Source organism: Mustela lutreola, chromosome 1, assembly GCF_030435805.1.
Source record: "Mustela lutreola isolate mMusLut2 chromosome 1, mMusLut2.pri, whole genome shotgun sequence".
Taxonomy (NCBI): domain Eukaryota; kingdom Metazoa; phylum Chordata; class Mammalia; order Carnivora; family Mustelidae; genus Mustela; species Mustela lutreola.
In genome coordinates this window covers 32,531,148-32,550,620 of record NC_081290.1, presented here as the reverse complement: position 1 = coordinate 32,550,620, position 19,473 = coordinate 32,531,148, and the positions used below count along the sequence as shown (strand labels likewise).

The window sequence follows — 19,473 nt, the reverse complement described above, 5'->3', positions numbered from 1 at the left end:
CTTTTTACAGATGTTGTGGGACTGGATTGTTATCAGATATTGGCACTTCAGTGGGTCGGTTTAATTCTCATTTGGTTGCTATAGGTACAGCATTTTTATAGCAGGCTCTATCTAGGAATGGGGGAAGTAAATCGACTACTGAAGGGATTTTAAGAGTGCTGGAAAAGCCCTCTGCCATCTGCTCCCTAAAATACTTCCCTTGTTTTCTGGTGCCTGAAATTTCACAAATGGAGCTTCAGATTTCCTCTTATGTTTCCTTTCCCTCTGAACACAAAATAACCATATAGATTCACCTAGGGAGGTGCTATAAAAACATCGCATGCTTAGACCTGACCCCAGAGTGTCTGCTCTTATTAGTCTGGGTTAGAGCCCAAGTACCAGTGTTTGTTAAAGCCCCTAGGTAACTTTAATGGGCATCAGGGTTGATCAGTGCTGTCCGTGGGACACTAAGGTGTGCCCATTTGCACCTGAGATGGCTGAGTGTGGGCATTTTGCTTTTGTTTTAGATCAGCGATCTTCCTGAAAACCAGGCTACTAGAGGGGAGAAAGGCAGTAAAGAAAGAGAATTCTGGACACTAAGGGAAGCCAAGCGGTCAAAACCAAAGACTCAGAGTGGAAGCCATGGGATTTCCAAAGCCAAGTGCTGTCCATTTCACTGTGCCGGAAGGCCAGGCTTGTTTGTATTGATGACAAACAGTGAAAAAATGCCAAGCAGAAGCGTCTGTTGCCTCCCTCCCCTTCTCTGGGGCATTCCAGCAGCCATCCTTGTGTAGGTCGGGGCTCAGGGAAAGGGCACACACTCTGATCTGGAGGCAGCCCAGGGTGTTTTAAGATGCTGTCGCCACAGTTGCTGTTGCTCTGCAAACCTATCCAGGAGGTGCATCGTCTCTCCTTTGATTGGAAGTTCCAGATTAATGGTCCTGAAAATCGAATTAGCTCAGTGACTGTTCAAAGATCCGTGGTGATAAAAAAAACAAGCCAGCACACAGAAACCACCCGTGGTTAGTTGCCCGGAAGCTTTTCAGCTTGGAGTTTTCAGGGTTAAAGTGAATCTGAAATGGTAATACAACAGAGGCAGATCAAGGTGGCGGTTATAGGTAAAATGTTACAAAATATTCTCAAGTGTCAAATGTCTTGGAGTGAGCAACCAATACCTAGACATTCTTTCTTCCCAGCTAGCAGTCCTTTGCTTTTCTTTGCTTAGATACTCCTCAAGTTTTCAAAACAGCAAGAGTGGTCAAAGAAAATACATTAATTGAAAGTGGGGTAAAGGGAGTCTTTGCGGGGAGTTAACGTATCCTTTTAAATTGCCAGAGGTCCTAGAAATGTTTTCCCCCTATAATCAGAAACTGAGACGTCTCATTAAGTTGGCTCCCTGAACATGCTTTGGAATGGGTCCCTCCAGGAGTGGATTTCCCTGCAGTAAAGCTAACATGCCCCTCTCCGCTACACTAGCTTTCTGGGGCCCTAGAAATGAGTTCTTTTTCTTTTCTCTCTTCCTTCCTTCCTTCCTTCCTTCCTCCCTCCCTCCTTCCCTCTCTCTTTCTTTCTTTAGATTTATTAATTTCTTTCAGAGAGAGAGCAAGAGAGAGAGAGAAAGCATGAGTGGAAGGGCAGAGGGAGAGAATCTTGAGCAGGGCTAAGCATGGAGCCTGATGCGGGGCTCGAACGCATGACCATAAGATCACGACCTGAGCGAAAACCAAGAGTTGGACTCTTAAGCCACTGCGTCCCCCAGGCGGCCCTAGCAATGAGTTCTAATGGTCGTATGTTTTGTAAAATTTGAAAAATTTTACAAAATAAGGTGCTTTAACAGCAATCAGTTAAGACTACTTGGTCCCCCTCCAGAATTCTCTCCTGCTGTGTGGGGTCAGAGAATGCATTTTTTGGGGGGATCTGATGAGGGGAATTTATGAGCTACTTTGCATAGTTTGCTGTCATCTGAGAATATACCTGCGTGATTGCTCATCACCCTGGCGTACACATAAGCTAACTAAACCATGCCCACTGTATGATGTGTCTGGCATCTTGACTTAAAAGCACAGTAGTATGCCATAAGCCAGCTTACAGAAACATGTAGGAAAAGGGGTAAAACAAACCTTGGAATATATGGAGACTGAAACTACTCTGGAAAATTCTCTCAACTGCCCTTCAGATGTGGAAAATTGTAAATGGAGGTTCACACTGACACCTAACTAAAGCTGTTCTTTCTAGTCAGTAACACGTCATCTTTTTTTTTTCCTTTGATGAGAATTATATGAAATAGAATTTGTAGAAATTCCTATGTTTATAGAGCATAAACCGAAAGCAGTAGGATTAACTGCAGAGTTGCACATTTTGCACATTCCAGCACATCAGATGGAATGTCTTACCTTAGTAAAGTTTGGCAGTTCCAGATAAAATTGTCTCCCATAAAGTAAAACAATTGACTATGCTCAAAGAAAGACTGACTTATTCTGCTAGTCTCTGTATTTAAGTAATGTTTCAAAATTGTTGCATGAAGAGGTAATCAAAAAGAATGCAGCAAAAAAAAATTAGGAAAATGTAGTATAGAGAGATATTCCTGGAAGGAGATAATAAATATATTATTTTTCAGGGTTTTGTAATATTTTAATTTTTTTAAGATTTTATTTATTTATTTAGAGCATGAGAGGGGGAAGGGGAGAGGGAGAGGGAGAGAGAAAATTTCCAGCAGACTCTGAGCTGAGCACAGAGCCTGATGCAGGGCTTGATCTCACAACCCTGAGATCATGACCTGAGCCAAAATCAAGAGCTGGACGCTTCACTGACTGAGCCACACAGGTGCCCCTGGAATGTTTTTGTTTTTAGTCAGCTTTAAAAATTTTATAATTTGCTGTGACTTCTTTTATTCTAACTAAATAGCCCTGTTACACTTAATCTTAAATTCTCAATTTTGAATTCTTTTCTTAAAGAAGGAGCTTCCAAATTGTGTTAAGTGGCAGGGTGCACAGAATGTGGATCTGCCCCCTGTCTTTCTGTGGCAGCCATTTTCTCATGGTATGGACAAGCTCTAAAGTGTGGGTATAGAAGGGAATCGTGGCCCCTGAGCTAATACTTTTCTGCTTGGTCAAGAATCAGAAGCTAGGTTGTCTTCTGAACTCTGCCATTTATTGGCTGGATGGTCAGACCCACAACTCTGAGGGAAGGGAAGGGGGAGAGAAATGTTATTTAATGAGCATTCAGTAGTAAAATGCCAGTACTTTTTCTTTATACAGTGTCTCACTTCATCTTCACAACTGGTTTGCAAGTGTGGAGGAAGCTGTGATGAATGGAAAGATGGAGAACTTCTGTGAGTGAGTGCTCTGGAATTACAACATATATCTGTCTGGCTTTATGGACAGTGGATTTTTGTCCTGACTTATAGATTTAAGACTCTAAGCTTCCTCAGCTATAAAATGAGTGTAATTAGGTCTTATTTACCTGCTTCCCAGGGTTGTGTCAGCAGCCATCAGTTGAGGAAGCCTGTGAGAAAGCACTTTAGATATTATTCTATAAATATGAAATAACATTAATACCCGAGGATTAGAATGCAGCCCATACGATTTGAGGTATTCAGTTATTTAACAACTCTGAGACACTGTGGCAAGGGGTGGGGGGGCTTCTTAAATATGTTTTCCAGGTAGTGGTACGGCACGTGTTCTGTGCCAACTACCTTGGGGTTAGCTGTTTCCTGCTTGGACCCCAACAGGGATGTGTCTCTTCCTACTAAATATGTTCTTGGTTCCACATCTGGGTAGAGAGCAGAAGTGTGGAAGGATAATCACAATAGTAAAAAGAGATACAGAGCTTAGAGCTGAGTTTGGAGGAAAAAAAAATGGCACTGAATACACAGCCTATGAGGGGAAGTCATCATCCAACAAAAGCAATTATTATAGATTTGGTCATTTCCATGAACCTTGTACCTTTGTGGTGTCTCAGAATAATATGGTCAAAGTATTACAGGCTCAAATAACAAGGTTACCACCAGAATTTTCAAGAAGATAAATCCAAATCGGACCAAAACAGAATTTCCCTTGGTGGGTTGGGTAAGGAAGAGTAATTCCTGATAATTCATGACTAAGAAGGAAGTTTGGTTAGCCTCAAGGATGACACTGTTGAGTTATTTAAAGAAAGTTGTGTATGTTCATGTTCAGCATAAGTGTATCTGAATATAGATGGTTTCTTCGGTTTAGTAGTCCTCAAAGAAACCACAGTTATTCTTCAAGTGATATGAATATAAAAGTCATCCTACATATTTCCATAGACAGGTGCTTGAACTAGGTAGATCATACTCTGGTTATTGTAGTCAAGATTCTGGCTTCTGTACAAGGCAGAACAGGGTCAGAAAAAGTACTCGACAAAGCATATTACTGCATGGACTGCACAACAGGGAAGAGGGAGAGGCAGGCTCGATCCCTTGATGCCTTTCCAGATGGAAACTTTAAAAATATATTTTGAAACTTTTATGTAGTGGAGGTGGTAAGATAAACGTTTTCTAGGAAGTTGTATGGACAGAGACATGTATTCATTCATTAATACCAACCAAAATATTTGTCACACTCTTTGCTATTTTATCTGCTTTTTAATCCTTTGATCTCTCTCATAATTTTCTAACTTATAGACATTATAGAAGTGTAGAGTTCAGGACAGTTTCTTAGAAGATGTCGTTCAGGTTTCCCATTTCATTAGCTGAATTATTCATTCCCCAGAAGCAGACCTATGTCTGACTTTATTTGGTTTTAGAAAGTCGGCTCACTTTGCTGACATCAGACTTACTGAAATTATAGAAGGGTAGGGATAAATTACTCAAAAGATAAAGTAATGTGGTAAAGGGTGTTTTTAGTTTTGATTTGATTCTCTCTACTTTAATGGGAGTGAGACCAATTACACTGTGTGAATTAATCCCAGTGATGCTCTAGAATCCATTAGAAATCAGCATCCCAGGCAACCTCCTGGATAGTCTGGCCATTAATTGGACTCAGATAAAAGTTACTTATTTTATTTCTTTCTTTTCTTGTCTAGATATCCTCTTCTAAGTTATGTTTTACTTGGTTCTTATTTTTCATCTCTGTTTACATTTTGCTGGTTTATTGCATGGGTTCTGCCGTAAGTCATATTAAATCTTTTGTGGAAAGTGATAAGGCTAAAGCAAGTAATACTGGCTGTTTCCATCGATCTTGTTTGTCTCCTTTGTTTTTATCTTTTCCATCTGCCTCACAGTTATCAGAATTCTGATGCTGTGGTGGCCTGGTGCCTCCCTGTTGCCCTAATATTCACTTTCAACTCTAATCCAACTGCTGGCCATTTTTTCATAGAGAAACAAGTGCTTGTACTAGAAGATGTGCATGAAATCCTCGACCCTGACATGGGCTGGAAGTTTAGGATGCTTCTCAGTCTTTTCCTGGAAGTTGATCTGGGCTGAGAAGCTGAACTCTTCTTCCCGAAGAGAGATTGGGCCTCGAGATCTGTGCATCCCCAAGAAGAAAAGCCTTGCTGTCCTGTGCATGTCATTCCAGGTGGATCTGCTGATTGTAAAGGCTTCAGAGGGGCACAAGGATCCTCCCTCTGCCTAAGAGAGCCCCGGTCCAGCTTCTGCCTGATGTTTCCAGAGGGGACTGAAGAGTTTCCATTTCTTACATCTCTGTGAACAGCAGTACTTCCTGCCTCTTGTGGTTTTCCATCACTCCCAGGTACCATAGTAGCTTGGTATATAAATAGACTCATGCATATGCAGAGGAAATCATCACAATCTAAGGGGACCCAGCAGTGTCTTTGAGTTAAAACAAGCCGGAGGAGGGAGAGAAGAAGTGAGAGGGGAGAGAGAATGGGGGGAAGAGAGAGGGAGAGAGTGGAGAGAGAGGAAGGAAAGAGAGACAGAGAGAGAGGAGAGGAAAAGAGAGGAAAGGGAAGGGAAGAGAAGGGAAAGGAAGGGAAAAGAAACTGAAGAGGAAGGGAGAGGGAAGAGAAAATTAAGGAGAGAGGAGAGGTAGAATAGGAAAGCTTCTAGCATGATGGTAGAACTGTTAGAGGAGACAGTTGGCTATAAGAATGACCACAACAAAATGCTTTCTAAAAGACTCAAGCTTCTACGATAGCTTTATAAAGACTTCCTGAAAGTTAAAAATCTGATAAATTTAAAATTTAGAAATGGAGTGGATGAATTAAGGAGAGATTAGTCACCGTGGAGATCAGCCTGGAGGGTCAAGTGGAAGCCACATGCAAAACAGCGAAAACACATAGAGAATCAAATCATGAGGAGAGAGCTAAGAGATTTGGGGCACAGCATCATGAATTGTAAAATGGGGAGAATATGGACCCTACAAAGAAGAGAAAGGAACCAGTAGAAGGAAACATAATAATTAAAATAACAATTGGGAAAAATCACACTGGCTGGGGAAAAAAAAAAAAAAAGACTTGTTTATTCAGATAGAAAGTGCCCAGGCAGGATTGATTTCTGTAGCTCAGGGCTGGAGGTGAGAGGAAGAGAGAAAAAACAGGCTGGTGGCACTGGCTTTTCATTCTACTCCCTGTCACACCCCTTTGGGAAGTACGTAGTGCTCTTTTCGTTTCATGAAGGAAACGTGGTATTTCCCCATAACGCCATGATGGTCACTCCTTAAATTTCTCATGTGACATATAAGCTTTTGTTACATTGGCTTCCACGTCAACGATCATTACCTCATGGATGAAGAAGTTGTGGATAAGCGTGGTTGCCATATAAGAGAATGGGTCCTGGCATGTGAGTTATTTCAAGCTGCTTTGTAAGCTCCTTTGTACCTCTGCTTGGATATACAAAATCAGCTTGAAAACTGGGTTTGGTCTTGGGAAATGAAGAGAGTGGATTTCTCTACAATTAGGATGAACTTGGCAAATTAGAAATATTCTGGAAAGGAGTGAGATTGCATGTGCCTGGGATTTGGTGTAGTGTGAAGTATCCAATGAAAACTTCCACAAGGAAATAACCCAGAGATGATAATAAAGAGAGGCATCTAATGTCTAATGCTCTTGAAATTGTGTTTCTGAGTCATAAACTCTTCATGGCATAAACTCTTCCCTCATAGTCAGTTAAATCTACTATTAGGAGGAATACCACTCTATGCATTTGAAGCAGAAAGAGGTTTCCTACACAAATATAGGTGGTTAGATAATGATTATTGAGGTTAAAGAAGAAATCTAGGTTGTGTTTCCAGAAATGTCTTTAGGAAGACTGGATCACTGTCCTACTAGGTGACCGTTGTCTCTAAAGCCTCCATTGTAGCCTTGCTGGAAGCAAGAAGCTTCCCTTCCCCTTAAACCCATCTCTCAACCCATGGAGCTGGACAGCGAACCCTGGAATGCTGATGTTGGAGGATCTTATATTTATGTGGCATTTCTTGGCAGCAGCCACAACCAATAGTCACAGGAATATGGTGTTCACTGTATTCTGCCTTCAGAATTTTATGAAAAGGCATCTGTTTAGCAGAACCTAATTTACTAACTATAGTACCCAGAAGGCGTTTGGTGCAAAGGTTAAGAGAGACAATCCAGAAAATGAAGACAAAGCTGATTTCACAGGGTCAATGAAGTAGAGACAGAGAGATAATTGGTGTGTGCCTCTACACATTAGATGGCGTGGAGGCAGGAAGGTAATTCATAAACAGGAAATTGGGGTGGGGGGAAGCAGGATCTGGGGAATGGAATAGTCATGTTGCCTTAATCTAGAGTACAGTTGTCTTTGGGTAATTTTGATTGTCTTAGGGTGCCTTGGGCTGAGTTAGGATCATGGAATGAGTATACCACCTCCTATAGCCCAACTCATGGCAAACATTAAGAAACCACAATGAGGGGCGCCTGGGTGGTACAGTCGGTTAAATGTCCGACTCTTGGTTTTGGCTAATGGTGGTGAGATTGAGCTCCACTTTGGGCTCACCACTAAGTGCAGAGTCTGCTTGAGATTCCCTCTCCCTCTCCTTCTGCTTTTCCCACTCATGCTTTCTCTCTCTCTTTCAAATAAATAAATGAATCTAAAAAGAAGAAGAAGAAGAATCTACAATGACCTGCTCTTCCATTGGCTTTAGAAACCAATTAAATTCTTTAGAAATTAAATTTAATGGAGTTGGCACTAAAAGAGAAATGAAACCCCTTTGAATACTTCTGAAACAAATTTAAATAATCTGATTTGCTGCAGTGTCACAGAGCTGTTATGTTTAAACTTGATGACCAAAGTCATGTGGACAGCACACAGAGCTATGGGCTATAAATATTCTTTCATATTTAGAGAATTTATTAGAAGGCAGGGACTATATATGGTTAGAGTTAGAAAACAACAAACAAACCAAAAAAGGATGCTAAGAAGGGAGGCTGGGTGTACACTGCCTGTGTCTTAGAGAGGCTGGTGGTTGAGTCCATCAGGCAGAATGGTCTATAAGAATTAACAGAACTCTTAGCTCCATTGAAGTAACTTATCTTAGAACTTCTGCCTATTATATTGTTCCACATTGTTGATGGTCTTAAGAAACTCATCTTTGTCTTATGTAAAAAGGCATGGAGAAGGCCAATGTTAATATATCAATGATATGCTAAAAAGTTTCCTATGCAGCATATGTATGTTTATATGTATGCTCTGAGTTGAATAGTGTGTCCCTGAAAATCATATCTGCTATCCTCTAGTACCTGAAAACATGACCTGATTTGGAAATGGGGTCACTACCAATGTATTTACTTAAGTCAAGATGAGGTCTTTAGGCTACGGCCTAACCTGGTATGACTGTTGTACACAGATATACAGGGAGGACATCATACGACGATGAAGGCAGAATTTGGGATAATACTTACATAAGTTGTAAATGTCAAAGATTACTAGCAAGCCACCAGAAACTAGAGAGGAAGCATAGGAGAGATTTTTTTTTTTTTTCACAGCCCCCAGAAAGAAGCAATTCTGCTGACACCTTGATCTTGGAATTCCAGCCTCCAGAGCTGTGAGACAATAAACTTCTGTTGTTTATGCCACTCAATTTGTGATACTTCCTTATGGCAGTCTTAGCAAATGAACACAAAAGTCTAAAAATTCTAAAAAACATATAAAATAATTAATTCATAAAGTAAAAATTAAGAAAAGGGGACATAATGACATTATATATACTGTGCCTACACTTTGGGGCTAATTATGTATCAACTTTCCAAGATGGTGGGACATGGGCCACAAATTTCAATATGGCTGAACCAGCTGTTAGGAAGTTCTATACTGTTATAAATCAGTGAAGCATTTTAAAAAGATATCTAACCTCTTAGGAATGATACAAAAATTTCTGATTAGAAATGGAACATTTGAAGGCGCTCTTTACTCAAAGAACATGAAAGCATTAAGGAAGATGAGTCAGAAGGAGAAGGTTAGTGTCATTTCAAAAACTGTATGTAGACATATTGCTTCATTTCTGTCCTAAAATTTCCTTTGTGGTTTCACAATAAAAAAGATAATCAACTTTAGAGGACTGTCTAGAATGAAAATTACCTGGACTCTGCTTTAATTTTATATCAAGAATAGGCCGGTAACTAGAACAGCCCAGAGATGTCTGCCCCAAAGAAGATATAAAGAGGTCGTACCACTAATTCCTCCTCCAGGAGAAATCATGTTCAGTCATTTCTCCTTCCATTCTTTTTTCTTTTTTTAAAGATTTTTAATTTATTTATTTGACAGAGATCACAGGCAAGCAGAGAGGCAGGCAGGGAGAGAGGAGGAAGCAGGCTCCCTGCTGAGCAGAGAGCCCGATGTGGGGCTCAATCCCAGGACCCTGGGATCATGACCTGAGCAGAAGGCAGAGGCTTTAACCTACTGCACCACCCAGGCACCCGTCTTCTTCCATTCTTAACCAAATCTTACATACAACACCTATTGTATTTTGTAGCAAATCTAGGGTGTTTGATTCTCCATATAGGGGAAAGCACTTTTATTAATTATAAACCTCTAGCAGTTATACTGAAAGGTTTTTGTTTGTTTGTTTGTTTAATTGTTTTCTTCTTCTAGAGCCCCCACATTTCTGAATATTTTCTGAGAATGTTTTTTCCTACTAGAGTACATACTTTGTAAGAAACAGGAAATTTCAGAAACTGGAAAATATTTAACTTTCTATATCACATGGGAAAATGATGATTATATTTTCCCCCTCTTGGGAGAGTTTACATCCTGTCAAAATTACCATCTTGATGCAGTCAGTAAATATCTAAATCTAAATGGGAAATTCTATACTACAGGACAAGTGGGGATTATTTTGTTTTCAGTCCAAGAGAGAAACCAAGAACTTCTTGGAATTAATTTGAACTAGGACTCAAAATCTTCTGAAAGTTATTTAAGTATTTGTATGAAATTTGCTAGTAGTAGCTGTCATTTGTGGAAAGTTTACCATGCGCTAAGCACGGCATTTAGGCTTTATGCACTTACACATACAGGATATTTAGGAGGACTAAAATCCTGTATGTACAAAACTAGGGAAACTTGAAAGTTGCTAAGTGGTTGGAGCTCAAACCCAGGACTAGAGTGCCCTGTCCACCAAAAAACAAAACATATGCTGTGTTCACATATTTGAGTTTCCTAACTCAAAAATATTAAGAAGCCTCCAAAGGTTTTTGTCTATGAAGAATTAATTAATGGATGCCTGGGTGACTCAGTGGGTTAAAGCCTCTGCCTTCAGCTCAGGTCATGATCTCAGGGTCCTGGGATAGAGTCCCACATCGGGCTCTCTGCTCAGAGGGAAGCCTGCTTCCCCCTCACTCTCTGCTTGCCTCTCTGCCTACATATGATCTCTGTCTGTCAAATAAATAAAATCTTTTAAAAAATCATTTATATAAAAATAGAATTAATTAATGATGGCAAACCATGAGAATTGGAATGTTCTACTTTGGAATGTAAAAGAGTTTAGTATAGTCATTATTGACATTGAGGGGAGTCGAGTCCTCAGTTCAATGATACCATAAGAGTTAATCACCCTGTAGGCATATTTATTTAGACGTTTTGGTTCTACATCTTAGGGGTTCCCAGGGTGAAATCTGAAATTGATTCCTGTATGTGGAGGACAACTAGAGACCAAAGAAAGAGGTCATTCTAGATTGGTACATGGTGGGTTTGATAAGCAAGGGAACTTCTGTAGGAGGTTTGCTACAGGCAAAGACCAGTAGATTTCTGCACCCACCTGACAGAATCTTTAACATTTATATGGAGGCTTTCACTGGGTTCAGTTACATATGCCATCCGGATGGTCTCAACAACACCTTACTCTCTCAAGCCCGAGTCCCTGAAACAGTTCCTACTGTGGGAATGGTAGGCAGAGCATTCCTTCCTAGCATGGGGGAAGGTATGAGGAGGCTCTGATGGCCTGGGTCCAGCTTGAGGGTCAGGTGGCAGTCCCTTCCTCTCAATGGCCATCTCGAATACACTGTGTAATGTGTGCAGATTATAATAATATTAAATACTTATTTATTCTGTTAAGTTTGCATATGTGTTTATTAAAAAAATAGAGGTATCCAGCATAATTATTTTGAGATTCCTCTAAGTTATGGCTTGTATCAGTGGTTCATTCATTTCCTATTGCTAAGTGGTATTCCTTAGAGTGGATGAACCACAGTTTTTATATCCATGGACTTGGGGTGTTTCCAGTTTGCAGCTATTATAAACAAAGCTGCTGTAAACATGTATGTACAAGTATTTTTATATACATATGTTTTTATTTCTTCTAGGTAAGTATCTAGGACTGGAATTGCTGGGTTATATGGTAGCCGTATGTTTAACTTGAGAAACTTTCATACAGTTTTGTGAAGTAGTTGTACTAGTTTAGTTTATGTTCCCATCAACAGTGGGAGAGTTCCAGCTTTCCCATATTGCCCAAATACTTGGTATAGACAGTCTCTTAAACTTTAGACATTGTAATAGATGTATAGTAGTATGATACTATGTTTTTAATTTGCATTTCCCTAATAATAGATGATGTTGGATGCAGTTCATATACTTACCTGTCATCAGCAAATCTTTGAAAAGTGTTCAAAGCATTTACCTTTTTCATTTTTTCCCTCTTGTGTTGATAGTTATTTATTTATATTTGAATAGAAGTCCTTTTTTAGATATAAGATTTTCAAATATTTTCTCTCAGCCTGTGACTGGGTCTTTTTTGTTCTTTTAACAGTCTCTTGAAAAGCAGAAGTTCTTTATTTTGATGAAGTCTAACTTACTATTTTTTTGTTTTGTGGATTGTGCTTTTGATACCCTATCTAAGAAATTTTGACCAAACACAAGGCACAGAGATTTCCTCATATGCTTTGTTTTAGAAATTTTATAGTGTAGATTTTATATGCTTATCTATGACCCATTTTTGAGTTAATATTTGTGTATGGTGTTATGTATGGATTGAAGTTCATTTTATATGTATATGAATTTTTATGTGTTGAAAGATTATTCGCTGAAATGTAGTTGAAACTTCATAGAAAGTCAATTGGTTATGTATGTATTGGTCTATTTCTGAACTCTGTTCTAGCCCGATAGCTCAATTTGCCTGTCTTAAAGATGATTGACTTGATTACTCTAGTTTTATGATAAATAGTAAAGTAAGGTGGAAGAACTCTGTTCCCCTCCCCCAAGGTTCTTTTGGCTATTCTAGTTCTTTTATATTTCTAAATAAATTTTGGAATTACTTATCAACGTCTGTAAAAAGCCTCCTGGGATTTTTACTGCCCTTTTGTTGAAGCTATACGTATATTCATTGTGGAAGAATGCCACCTTAAGTAAATTGAGGTTTCTGATCTACAGACATGAAATATTTCTCCAGTTAGTGAAATCTCCTTTAATTTCTCTTTTCAATATTTTATAGTTTTTCCGTGTTAGATCTTGCACATATTTTAACAGATTTATCCCTTATAAATTATATTTTTATCTGCAGTCTTCAACATTTGCTAGTATATGCAAATTATAGTTGATTTTTGGACATTGATCTTTTATCCTGAAACCTTGAAAACTGACTTATTAGTCTTAGTAGCTACATAGATTTTCTGCAAGGATAGATTAGCAGGCCTCTACGAATAACTAGGTATGTGTATGGGGGATGGGATTATGAAGAAATTTAGGATGACCATCACATTCCTGACTTGATTTGCTGGGTTGATTTTGATATCATTAATAAGGATTAGAAATATAAAGTCAATATTTTTTACAGGAAAATGTATGATTAAATTTCCTGCTGGATACACTTAATTCTAGGTTCCCCTGGGAGTTCAGTTGGAAATGTTTAGTAAGCAATTGTATCCATGCTTAGGGGAATAATCAGGAATGAAACTATACATTTGGGAGTCATCACAGTAGATGATGGTCTGCTTTGTATGAATATATAATATTAAAAAAAAAAGAAGAATGTCAAGGAAAGAACTATGGGGAGCATGAACTTTAATTTAGGATGAAGAGACTTAGATATTTTCATGGGCCGAGACAAGAGAGAGGAAATTAGTTTACAGGAAGACTTTTCAATTTCCTTTTCTTTAGCACTTTGTTTTGAGTCACTCATATCGCTTTGAATAAAAAAAAAAGTATGTTGATTCCCTCACGGAGTCATATCTCTGTCTCTGGCTTCTGTCTGAAATCAGAGTTCATGAACATAAATTTGTTTCTCAGCCTGACATTACATTTCTGAAATTGCAAATCTGAAACAGGTTCTATATGAGTCTGTCTATATGTCATAATTATTTTTAAAAGACTCTTATTAAAATAACCTTTTTTATAGTTACAGAAATAATGCACATGCATGTAGTAAATTAAAAACAAAACAAGCAAAATTAAAAGGAAAACAAACATCATATTCCCACTCCCTCAGGGATCACCACAGTTAATACCTTTGTATGTATTTGTATTGTACACTCCGTTTTGTAAGCTTCTTTTCTTAGTCAGTGATCTTCATCTTTCCTGTTCAGTAAACTTCTGTCTCACCTAAAACCCAGCTTATATTCAAATTTTTACAGTTGGCCAAAATGTCCTTGTCTGAGTCAAGACTACACATTGCATTTGGTTATTATACCTCTTGGGTTTTTCTTAATTTGGTACCATTATCTTTTCTTATGATCCTGACTTTTGTATCCCAGAATATAAGACTTAGTTTTTAGAAAGCAGCCTGCTTACTTTGATAGCGTTGTTCACTGGAACATATTGTCATAACAAAAAATCAGTAATTATGCTAGTAATTAATTACTACTATACCAGTCAGTACTTTGTCAAGTCAGGCTTATTTATGGAAGATGAAGACAACAAGATCAATGTGTATGATGTATTAATTAGTATTGCTTTTGTGGGCTTGGGGTTTCCCTTCTGTTTCTTAGCAATTGCTACGGCTCCAATTCCACAATCCTTGTTTCTTTCAACATTGACTCTTTCTGTTGTCCCACACATAGGACTGGTAGCTGCTTTCTCTGTCTCGTGGTTTTAAATGTGTCCACAAATTCTCTGACATTAGCACTAGGAGATGGGGCTGGTGTCCCCTCCCCTTGTATCTAGACCAAACATATTGACTAATCAACCCACAGAGTAGAACAGAAGGGACAGTGATGTTTGAGGGGTTCACCTCTTTCTCTTGGATTATTTCCTTTGAAGCCAGAGTCATCAAGTAAGAAGTGTGGGACAGTCAAGTTGTAAGGAAGGGCAGACTACATGGAGAAACTCTGTGTGAGTGTTCTGGCCCACAGCTCCTGCTGAGGTCCTAGCCAACAGCCAGCATTGATCATCACACACATGAAAGCAAGTAAGCTTTCAAGATGACTACACCCTCCACTGCATCTGACCTAAATGCATGAGGGAACCCAAATGAGGGCCATCACTGTGCCCACTCAAATCCCAGACTTGTGAAAGATAATGATAAAAAAAAAAAAAAAAAAAAAAAAAATTGTTGTGTTGAGCCCCTGAAGTTTGAAGTACTTTGTCATGCAAAACTAGAGAAATGAACCGATCAGTGTCTCCTTTCTGAGTCACCTCATCATCTGTGGCATTCTCTCTTACCTAACACCTGTTTAACAATTCTAGTAAATAGTCTCTCTGTGAAGTACCTAGGGTCAATGCTGTTTTCCCAACTAGAACCTTACTGATATCCCTCCCAGGCAGGGCCTACCCAAAACAGCCAGGAAAGACTGAAAAGAAAAAAAAATTAGATCACATGTTGGTCTTTTTTAGTTATATGTCTTTTGATATTTATCATCCACTGGTTTTCTAAGGCCAACATGGTAAAATGTTTCTGTTCTGTCAGAAACCATAAATGTGACCTTTTCATGAAGTACAGAAAGCCACTACCTTTGAATAAGTACAGGTCATAAGAATTTCAGCATTTTTTTTTTAAAGTTCTTCTAAAATAAATGTCATTCCTTGGTGATATCCTTTATTCTTTACCACAGTGAATGAACAGTCTTTTTCTTCTGTGCCTACTGCCTTAAAGGTGGGAAGGTTTAAAAACACACTTTTAACTTTATGTTTACTTTAATGTGCTTTCCTTAGGAAAGCTACAGTCTGTTTGTGTAAGATAAGAAAACGTAGTGGAGATGATTCTGGAACACAGTCGTTCTCACCACTTAAAAGTTGGCTTTGCTTGTGATCTGCAGCATATGTGGTAAGATGCCTCCTGCTCTCAGAAGCAGTCATGCGCTGTGGGGGACTTAAGACTTGGGGCTTGGATGTGTGTAGATGGGGGCAGGATTCCGAAGTGGACTGCATGGGAACATTCCTCTCAGGCTGTTGGGTTCTTCCAGGTACTATGTGGACTTACATTTCATCGCCATGCAGTGCCTGGGTCCTGAGCTGCTCCGATTCCAGGAAGCTAGATTTTGGTGCTGGTTCCATGGAGAAGACAAACTTTCCAGAACAGACACTGCCTCACTTTCAAAGCCCCATTTTGCATGGGTAGCACGTCTGCTAACATGCTTCGTGCCACGATATGAATTCAGCTCCTGTGTCACCCTTACCACCAACTCCCTTGTCTCTGGTTTTGTTCTGCATGCTACCCGTGGGGAAGCCTCAGCTTTCTCTAGTTCAGCGTTGGGCACTGGGGTCCCATTCGTTTTCTGACACAAGAGAGACTAATGTAGAAGACTAGTTGGCAGATGGTGGGAGACCGGGTTTGCTGCCCGAACCCACAGACCCAGGGCAAGCCCCCACAAAGCACTGACCTGCAGCCTTACCTTAATTTCTTCTTTGTTGACCTCCTCCATTCAGTTCGGTTTCTATCTGTCACAAGTATCATTGCATCAGGTCCTTCTAGTCCTAGAGCTTTGTCCCGAACCCTTATACACTCTCCCGGGTCTCTGACAACCTGACCAGTTCTGGCCTAGCTCTTTTGCTAGCTCCCTTTTTACTATCGATTTCTGTAAGCTGTCTCCCATTTATTTGGGCACATGATGGAGGCTGTTCCCAGAGAAGGAGTCAGAACCCTGACCCTGTCCCCTCCCCCACCTCACATTAGCCCCGCATTGATCACCCTACCCAGACTCCTCTGCTGCCATGCCTCCCCCCCCCCCACCACCTCATTGAACACAGGTGCTTTTCTGAGTGGGAGATGAATTTTTCACACTCTTCTGGATCAACCTCTTTGTTTTCTCTAATTCGAGGGCTGTCCATTCCTGGCTTCTTCTCTTTTTCCTTCCTTTCTCTCCTCTTTTCAGTAGGTCCTTTGAGTTTGCCTGAATAATGACACTCTCCTTTGGTCTTCATGTTTTTCTTGGCCTATATCAAGCTTCACTTTCCTGCTTGTTGTTCCAAATAAAATAATATATAAGCTTTGCACTGAAATTTGAGATGGAAGGAAGATAAAGGCTAAGGTAAAGTTGTAAAGTCAAAGGCTGCAGAGCCCAACAGGTGTGGAGTAGAAGGGAAAATAATGGAGAAACAGGTGACCAGCATCTATCAGGGGAACTACTAGGAAAGAGGATCCGTAACAATACTCATCGGCTCAGGGGGCTATATATTCAATGTACATAGCATAGCAATAAGCAAAGTGAACTTAAAACTTAACCCAAGAGTGTAGATATGATCTCTTAGGCATTATTCAGACTTGGTAGCACGGAACAGTGGTAATGAGACAACATCTCCATTGGAAACCAGTCTTAGTTTGGATAATGTTCCTAACCACTCATGAGACCACCCTGGTTCTCTTATTTGGAAACTGATCAAATGTATTTTGATATCTAAGTTTCTTTCTAGTTCTGACTTTCTGTAAGCATTGTCCATCGTTTCCCTTCTCACGATTGGGCTGGTACATTATGGATTTAGCCAACTGCTGTTTTCAGGTTCTTTCAAGAGATACATATATCCTAGAAATGGGAGAAAAAGTGTAGGTATTGGAAGGTGATGATAAATGAAACCAACCAGAGCAGTTATAAAACATTAATGTGGTGTAGTATTTGGTTTCTGGTTTCCTAACATTTATGACATTTGGCATCAGACTCATGAAGGGTCTACCACCATCAAGTGAGTTTGTACTACCATCTCTCAGAGACTTTTAATTTTTTCCCCCCCTACGTGATGCTCCCAAAAGGGATATTTGAGTGAAATCTACTGCATGGAAGCTGTGGGGAGCACAGGTCATAGAATAAGGACGTATCGAGGATAAGAATCCAGTTGCATTTTCTGAGCATGAAAGCAGGAACCCAGAAGTGGGAGAATAGAAACATCAAAGAGTTGGTCTTTTCGTTCCGATATCATGATGTCTATAATCTGGAAAGCAAAATCAGCCAGTTTTGTGCTTGAATCTCTGTTCTGCCTTAATGATTTTGAGTAAAGTATTTAGTGTCTCATTTTTCCCATCTGTAAAGTTGGGACATTATTACATATTTCACAGGTTTACTTTAAGAACTAAAAGAAGTAACATATGGAGCATTTTTGGCACCTAGAAAATCCTTAATAAATGTGATTTCTCTCATTACTATTTATTATTTATGAAGCATCTGAAATGGAGATTATCCAAAAGGAAAAGCATTAGTATAAGCTAAAGTGAGTTTTTTACTTCAACTTATACTTTTTAAGGATCCAGCTTCTTATCTCCAATTAGACTTCACAATTTAAAATTGCACAATTTAATTGCTGAGAAATTAAGAAAGATGTAGTTCACAAATGAAAAACCAAGAATATTTTGTCATTCAAAGCAGCAACCAGTCTAAACTTATCTAAATAGGCCATGAAAATGGAAAATGTTTTTATATCTTCCATGTTTGAGAAGCAACTTCTCAGTTCCATGTTCCAGCTATGATATTACTTCCAAAATAGCAAAAACAGTTTTCTCAGGAACATTTCTATTCTAAGAGCTAATCTTACTTATTGAATGGTAAGTTACCACCACCAAGCTTTTTATTTATCCTCTCACTTTATTTGTAAACTAATAGACAGTCACTAAAAGTGGTAAAAACATGTCTTTGGACACATAGTACTTTTGGGTATTTGTGCCCTCAACTGTGGTGATAAAAATATACATCCTTTTTATAGAGAAAGTGAGGCAAAACCAGATAGCATCTGTGGAATATTAAGAGCTCTTTAGAAGGAAATATTTGGGTAGATTTTCTTAATCTAAAGCATAGCTTGGGAAAAAATAACGAAGATAAGGACTTAGGGTTATATGATATTTTATAGGTATTCAGTAAACCTGTATTTATAGGTGTTCTAAAAACTATGTTTTTGAACAAATGGACTAACATCGGTTTTCTTTCCATTGAGTATGAAACTCAGAAAAGGGGTTAAATTTTTATCTTTGATGATGTAAGCAAAGTGAGTAGTATTTGGCTACTTTCCATTTGCCTTTATTGCAAAAGGTTTTTCTTTAGCGCTCTTGGGAATCGTATCAGCAGTAACTATTAATTTTTTCTCAGAGGCTGTCTATGACCTTCTGTGTCTTAGCCTAAGCATCCCTCCTACCTACTTGCAGAGTCTATGGCACTTCATCTCTACCATACTGCCTCTCAGACCATACCGGAAGTTCTTGGAGGGCAGGAATTTAACAAGGTTTTGAATCCCTGCTGTTTAACTGTTTAACATATGTGCTCAATCAAATCAGTGGAATGGACGGCAGAAGAATGAATGGAACAAGGGTCTTGGGGAAGAAGCAGGGGCGATCTGCATGCCCGCAGACGGAATGCTGCTAACAATCATGATATCCGGGTTCCTATATGGCTGGGGTGTACTGGGGAGGGAGGTAGCTGAGATTCCAGAGCATCTTCAAGGACTGGGTTAAGATTCTCTCCCAATTTAATCTGTTTTCCAAATCCTCCTAAGGCTACTGTGGTCTTAGAGAAACTGAAGATATATCAGTCCAGTGCTTTTTAAGGAAAAACATGCCTTTCACTTTACTTGTGGGTTTTAATAAATAATCAAAGGAAGCATCGTATGTAACTCTTTAGATGATAATTTATTTGTATTCCTTATTTGTGCCCCTTTTCCTGCATCATCAAATGTTTTGGTACTTGTAGATGTTTATATACTTTTTGTATCCTAACTTTACT

At 39.2% G+C, this 19,473-nt stretch overlaps 1 protein-coding gene across 8 annotated transcripts in view; it reads left to right on the top strand.

Annotated features, from left to right (window-relative positions):
* GRXCR1 (glutaredoxin and cysteine rich domain containing 1) overlaps positions 1-19,473 on the top strand; it is a 327,600-nt gene that overhangs the window by 157,768 nt on the left and 150,359 nt on the right. For 6 of the 8 annotated variants that reach the window (XR_009350873.1, XR_009350876.1, XR_009350877.1 and 3 more), the window contains 2 exons: positions 3,237-3,310; positions 5,517-5,690. The gene's annotated coding sequence lies outside the window, so the exon portion shown is untranslated. Of the gene's footprint in view, positions 1-3,236; positions 3,315-5,516; positions 5,691-19,473 lie in introns of all 8 variants that reach the window. The other 2 variants (XM_059162451.1, XM_059162460.1) reach the window with 2 other exon arrangements.